The sequence below is a fragment of the Coenobita brevimanus genome, chromosome 104 (genome assembly GCF_032717465.1).
Source record: "Coenobita brevimanus isolate Jiangsu-jjx chromosome 104, ASM3271746v2, whole genome shotgun sequence".
In the NCBI taxonomy this organism is placed as follows: domain Eukaryota; kingdom Metazoa; phylum Arthropoda; class Malacostraca; order Decapoda; family Coenobitidae; genus Coenobita; species Coenobita brevimanus.
Window position 1 is genome coordinate 38,912,378 of NC_137057.1, and position 6,524 is coordinate 38,918,901.

Here is a 6,524-nt window from a genome sequence, read left to right on the forward strand (position 1 = left end):
GTAAACAGTGAGGCATCGTAGGTGGTAGGTAGGAGCTGGGATATGCACACACTTATACCAGCACACACACACACACACACACACACACACACACACACAATGGATGCGTATTTTCATCTGAACAGGATCTAGCTTTTTAATCAGAGCCTTTGTTAACACAGATACATAGATTTACAGACAGTCTTAGTCGTAATAGTGGTAGTAGTCGTAGTAGTAGTAGCAGTAGCAGTAATAGTAGCACCAACCCGAGACTCACTTGAACGTGAACCCAGTGGACTGGAGGCTGATGTTCCCCTTCTCTGACAGTGTACCGTCGTCCTCTTGGGGGATAAGGAGGGAAGTGAGGGACGTTTGTATATCCAGGCAGCTCCACCACCCAGTTATATCTGAGCCACAACATGAAGGCGTCCGTCTTCAGCATCGATCCACAGATAAACACACAGAAATGCACTCGACCACAGGAAATCAATTACCACCAAAATGAGTGATGTTTTATCATCACACTCATCACCACCATCACCACTCCACAATCCCCACCAAATTAGGTTATCCACACCATCATAACAACCATCACCAGCAACCATCCTCCCCGCCAAACTATGGCACACAAATTGGCCCTATCACTTACAGTCTAATTACGCAAATGACTCTAGCTTTGGGCACTTTTCACCTTGTCTGCCGAGAGAGAGTGTGTGTGTGTTTACTTCAAGTTTTGATTTTTCTTGACAGCGCCGTTTGATTGTGTGTGTGTTTATTTTTTAGGCCTGTGTGTGTGTGTGTGTGTGTGTGTGTGTGTGTGTGTGTGTGTGTGTGTGTGTGTGTGTGTGTGTGTTTACTTCAAGTTTTGATTTTTCTTGACAGCGCCGTTTGATTGTGTGTGTGTTTATTTTTTAGGCCTGTGTGTGTGTGTGTGTGTGTGTGTGTGTGTGTGTGTGTGTGTGTGTGTGTGTGTGTGTGTGTTTACTTAAAGTTTTGATTTTTCTTGACAGCGCCGTTTGATTGTGTGTGTGTTTATTTTTTAGGCCTGTGTGTGTGTGTGTGTGTGTGTGTGTGTGTGTGTGTGTGTGTGTGTGTGTGTGTGTGTGTGTGTGTGTGTGTTTACTTCAAGTTTTGATTTTTCTTGACAGCGCCGTTTGATTGTGTGTGTGTTTATTTTTTAGGCTTGTGTGTGTGTGTGTGTGTGTGTGTGTGTGTGTGTGTGTGTGTGTGTGTGTGTGTGTGTGTGTGTGTGTGTGTGTGTGTGTGTGTGTGTGTGTGTGTGTGTGTGTGTGTGTGTGTGTGTGTGTGTGTGTGTGTGTGTTTTGCTTCACCGTGCTAAGGGCATTAATTTTCAAACCACTTTCACCCTGAGACATCTCCCTGAAGTAAAAAAAAAAGTCGTAATATAACAAGAATATGGCAAAATGCATCATCGTCCGGAACGTGTCAAATTCCATCACTCCTTCCCAAATGAATTACTGCACAGATATTTTTCCTCACCGTTGTACCGTAATTATATTTTTCTTACCTGTGCGCTGCTAACGTCTCCCAAGGGAAATCACAAGCTCTCTAAAAATACGTGTTAATTTCAAACATTTATTTTATTTTATGGTATTTTATTGGCTCATTTGATATCTACTTTTCGCTTACAAATGTGTTCAGGTTTGTTTATCATCAGCGTATCTGTCTGTGAATTTGTATAGGTCCTTGTGTTCCTGTCTGTCTACCTACCGACCTACTCAGACATCTGTCATATCAAATTATAGAGGGAAGAGAAGACGAGCGGAAGAATAATAGAGAAATGTGAGAATGGCCAGGAGTAATTAATATAATCTGATTCTACACACACACACACACACACGCACACAGGGTACGTGTTCTTCAATGAAGCTCATGATCTTGGGAGTAAGAAATCAGTCTGGCAAGCTCAAGGAAGCAAAGAAAAAAAAAATCCCTCTGCACCTTTTCCTTAGCGATTAATTATACTTATTCATTTATTTATCAGTGTCAGGAAGAAGGAACCAAATGTTATACAGTAAGTCCTCAGAATTATTCCCTCCAAGAAAAATATAACCATGCAAAAGAGAAATTCACGATCCGTTGATTTTGAGATAAAGTAGGAATAAAGACTGAAAAGGATGTTAGTGGCCATTATACAAAATAAATATAAGATGAAGAAAGTGTTAAGGAGCATCCATAAGCGAGGAGAAGACGACCCAAAGAGTTAAGGCTCCTTCCACAGATAGATATATAGACAGAGACATAGATGGACAGATAGATAGACAGGTAAGTAGATACAGATAGTGTTAATGCATCTCGTAGTGAGAATGAGGCTGGGGTTGTGAGAGGACTTGGGCATTTGACTGTTCCTGGACAAACAACAATAACAACATCAACAAGAACAGCTACTACTACTACTACTACTACAACTACTACCGGTACTGTTACTACTACCACTACTACTACTACCACCACCACCACCACCATTACTATTACTACTACCACCACCACCACTACCACCACCACCACTACTACTACTACTACTTCTACTACTACTACTACTACTACTACTATGTTTTTTGAATAAAATAGTCCGCGGGTAACAAGAACAAAATCATAGTGAAGGGGTTAATGAGGTCTTGCCCTAAACATAAATTAACTGCCGTCAGTAATTGCCAATTTACGTCAACTATTCTCACACGTCTGTCTGTCTGTCTCTATTCATCTATCTATATATTTCTCAGTCTCTATCTATCCATGCATCAATCAATCAGTCCGTCAATCCAGTTATCTATCCGTCAATGTATCTGTCTGTCTGTCTGTCTGTCTGTCTGTCTGTCTCTCTCTCTCTCTCTCTCTCTCTCTCTCTCTTTCTATTTCCTCCCATCGCCTCATCATTTCCCTCCTCCACTTTTTCTCTCTCCAAAACTTAGCTCAAACGTCTCCTCATTTCCTCCTTTCGTTCCCTCCTCCCTTCTCCTTCTTCCTCCTCTTCCTACTCCTCTCACTTATCTTCCTTTAATTAAACTTTTTTCCCTCCTCCTCCTCTCTTCTTCCTACCTCTTCGCCTTTCTTCTTTCCCTCCTCCTTCTCCTCTTCCTCCTCCTCCTCCTCCTCCTCCTTCCAATCCCATGAAGCAAAATACTTCTTCAACAGAGTCGTAAATATCTGGAACAGATTACCCTCAGATACCGTGAACAGTATCTCAGTTAAGACAATCAAAAACAAAATAGACAAGTATTTGCGCGAGAATCATCAGCTGACTCTTTTTCTGTCCGAATAACTTGCTTTTATAGCTGACTTGTAAGTTCATTCCCATTTGTCTGCAAGACACCCCGTAAACAACGTACCCGTACATAGCGTTGCATCACGTCATTATATTTTTCAATTAATTCAATGCAAATAAAGTAATATAAGCACAGATTAGGATCTGCACAGATAGCCCTGAGTTAACGGTCACTACTCTTACTTCCGACCTGTGATGGACTGTGGATCACTGTGGGTCCCTGCTAGCCAAGTAACCACCATTGGGATTTTTTTAATGTACAAGGGGTCACTGCTTCAGGAGGAAACTTGTGTACTTGTCCCACATGGGAGAGTTCCTTGTCTCAGTGGAGTGAATGGAGCTAGGGCCTGATTGACGGCTGCCTACCTAAAAAGCACCAAGCAAGGCTGCTGCACCATCCCTAAACATCTACACCGAGCATTGTGCAGTCTCCTCTTGTCTACAAGACATCCCGTTAACATACCTGTACATAGCATCACGCCACGTCATTACACATTTTTCGATTTACTCAATCCAAATAAGGTAACACACAGTAAGCACAGATTAGGCTCTGCACAGATAGCCCTGAGTTAACGGTCACTACTCTTACTTTCGACCTTTGATGGGCTGTGGATCACTGAGGGTCTCTGTTAGCCAAGTGACCACCATCAGGATTTTTTTTTAATGTACCAGGGGTCACTGCTTCGGGAGGAAACTTGTGTACTTGCCCCACATGGGAGAGTTCCTTGTCTCAGTGGAGTGAACAGAGCTAGGGTCCGATTGACTGCTGCCTACCTAAAAAGTGCCAGGCAAGGCTACCGCACCACCCCTAAACATCCACACTGTGCACTGCACAGTCCCCTTTTGTCTATAAGACACCCCAACTTATATATTTTTCAATTTCCTCAATGCAAAAAAAGTAATATAAGCACAGATTAGGATCTGCATAAATAGCCCAGAGTTAACGGTCACTACTGTTACTTTCGACTTGTGATGGGCTGTGGATCGCTGAGGGTCCCTGTTAGTCAAGTGACCACTATCGGGATTTTTTTTAATGTACCAGGGGTCACTGCTTCAGGAGGAAACTTGTGTACTTGCCCCATATGGGAGAGTTCCTTGTCTTAGTGGAGTGAACGGAGCTAGGGCCTGATTGACCGCTGCCTACCTTAAAAGCGCCAGGCAAGGCTACCGCACCACCCCTAAACATCCACACTATGCACTGTGTAGTTTCCGTGTTGTGTCCACAGACGCCCCATTAACTCAACGTACCGGTTCATAATGGCATGCCGTAACTATTATGGTGGTACCAATCTTAAGTGGCGGTTTAGGTGGGGCACGAACCTCTGTACAGTGGTGCCACGTGTTCCATACCCCCTATGTGAACGGCTCTGATATATGTAATAGGCATCACAATAAGATAAACACATAAGAATATAATGGTAACGTGTGTATTATAATATATGAAAGAACAGTAAACTGATTATGCGTAAAATATTTATACGGCAATACAGAAACGTGGCATAATTATTTTACAGTGTTGCTTAAAAAAAAAAAGTAGTCACTTTTATTGGCTGTTACCGTATTTCTGGGGTTGGTAATAATGTCACAATTATGATTATAAGATAATGTGCAGGAATATAAGCAAGTTTCTTAGTAAAAAAAATATATACATTAAACCCTCGTGAGTGGCAACACTCACACACACCCGTCCGACCTGGTCATCTGTGAGGGATAGAGGAATAGGCCTGTTTGGGAACACCTCTTAAAAAAAACGCGCCAAGACATTAACCTCCTGGGTGATGTGGAAATAAAGTAAAATTTACTATATGTACATTATAACGTTAAAGAAAATAACCAAAATGTATCCTAAAATACCACAGACGAGAGAGAGAGAGAGGGGGGGGGGGGAAGGCAGACCAGGGGCAGTGTTGAGTGCAGCTGAGTGATAGATGAACGAAGGGAGGGAAGGAAGGAGGGAGAGAGTGATTGAATGAAAACAAATCATGGCGCCACAACAACGAGGTCATCTGGCGCCATATGTAAAACAATAATATTTTTAAACATAATTAGATATAATAAAAACAATATAAAGAAATGAAAGCACAAGTTTATAAGTCACTCATAAAAGAAACAAAATTCCCAAGGGTGACGCACATCTCCCCAAGGAGAGAGAGAGAGAGAGAGAGAGAGAGAGAAAGAGAGAGAGAGAGAGAGAGAGAGAGAGAGAGAGAGAGAGAGAGAGAGAGAGAACATAAGAACATAAGAACATAAGAACATAAGAAGAGAGGATAACTGCAGTAGGCCGGTTGGCCCATGCTAGGCAGCTAATAGAAGAGTAACTAAACTACTAGAATGAGATAAGGATAGCAAAGAAGAAGGCTCTCCCCCGCCCTCCAAACCCTCCAGCCGAAGCCGGCAGGAAAAAGTCAGAAAGAACACCACGCCGTATAGAAAAACTGGCGTGGACATTTTACAGGAAAGTGTGAAAGGAGAATAGAGACTATCATAGTGTAACCTGAAAAGAAAAATTTTTTGAATTAGTATTGGTTATAAGATTTTCTTTATTCTATATCCAGTATCCTATATCCACCCCTTATTTGTCATATGCTTATCTAGCCTATGCTTGAAACTCTCAATGGAAGAGGCAGCAACTACTTTACTAGGTAGCTTATTCCATTCGTCTACTATTCTATTACCAAACCAATTTCTACCGATTTCCTTACTGAAACGGAATTTTTCTAGTTTGAAACCATTATTTCTAGTTCTATCCTGTATGCTCACTTTAAGTACCTTGCTAATATCTCCCTTATTTATACCATTCATCCACTTAAACACCTCAATTAAGTCTCCCCTTACTCTACGCCTCTCTAGCGAATGCAGACTTAGTCTTTTCAGTCTGTCTTCATATGACAGGTTCCGGACGTCATGTATCATTTTAGTCATTCTTCTCTGTACATTTTCTAACGAATTAATATCCATTCTATAGTAAGGACACCAGAATTGTACTGGGTAGTCTAAATGAGGCCTTACTAATGCTAGATAAAGTTTTAGTATTACTTTGGATGATCTATTGCTCACGCTTCTCGAAATAAATCCTAGGACCCTATTTGCTTTATTCCTCGCATTAATGCACTGTTGCCTTGGTTTAAGGTCGTTACTAATCATAACTCCTAGATCTCTCTCGCATTCCGATTTGCTAATTTCTTTGTTATCTAAGCTGTATTTAGTATCTCCAATGGTCTTGCCTACGTTAAGTACTTTACATTTTTCAACGTTAAAT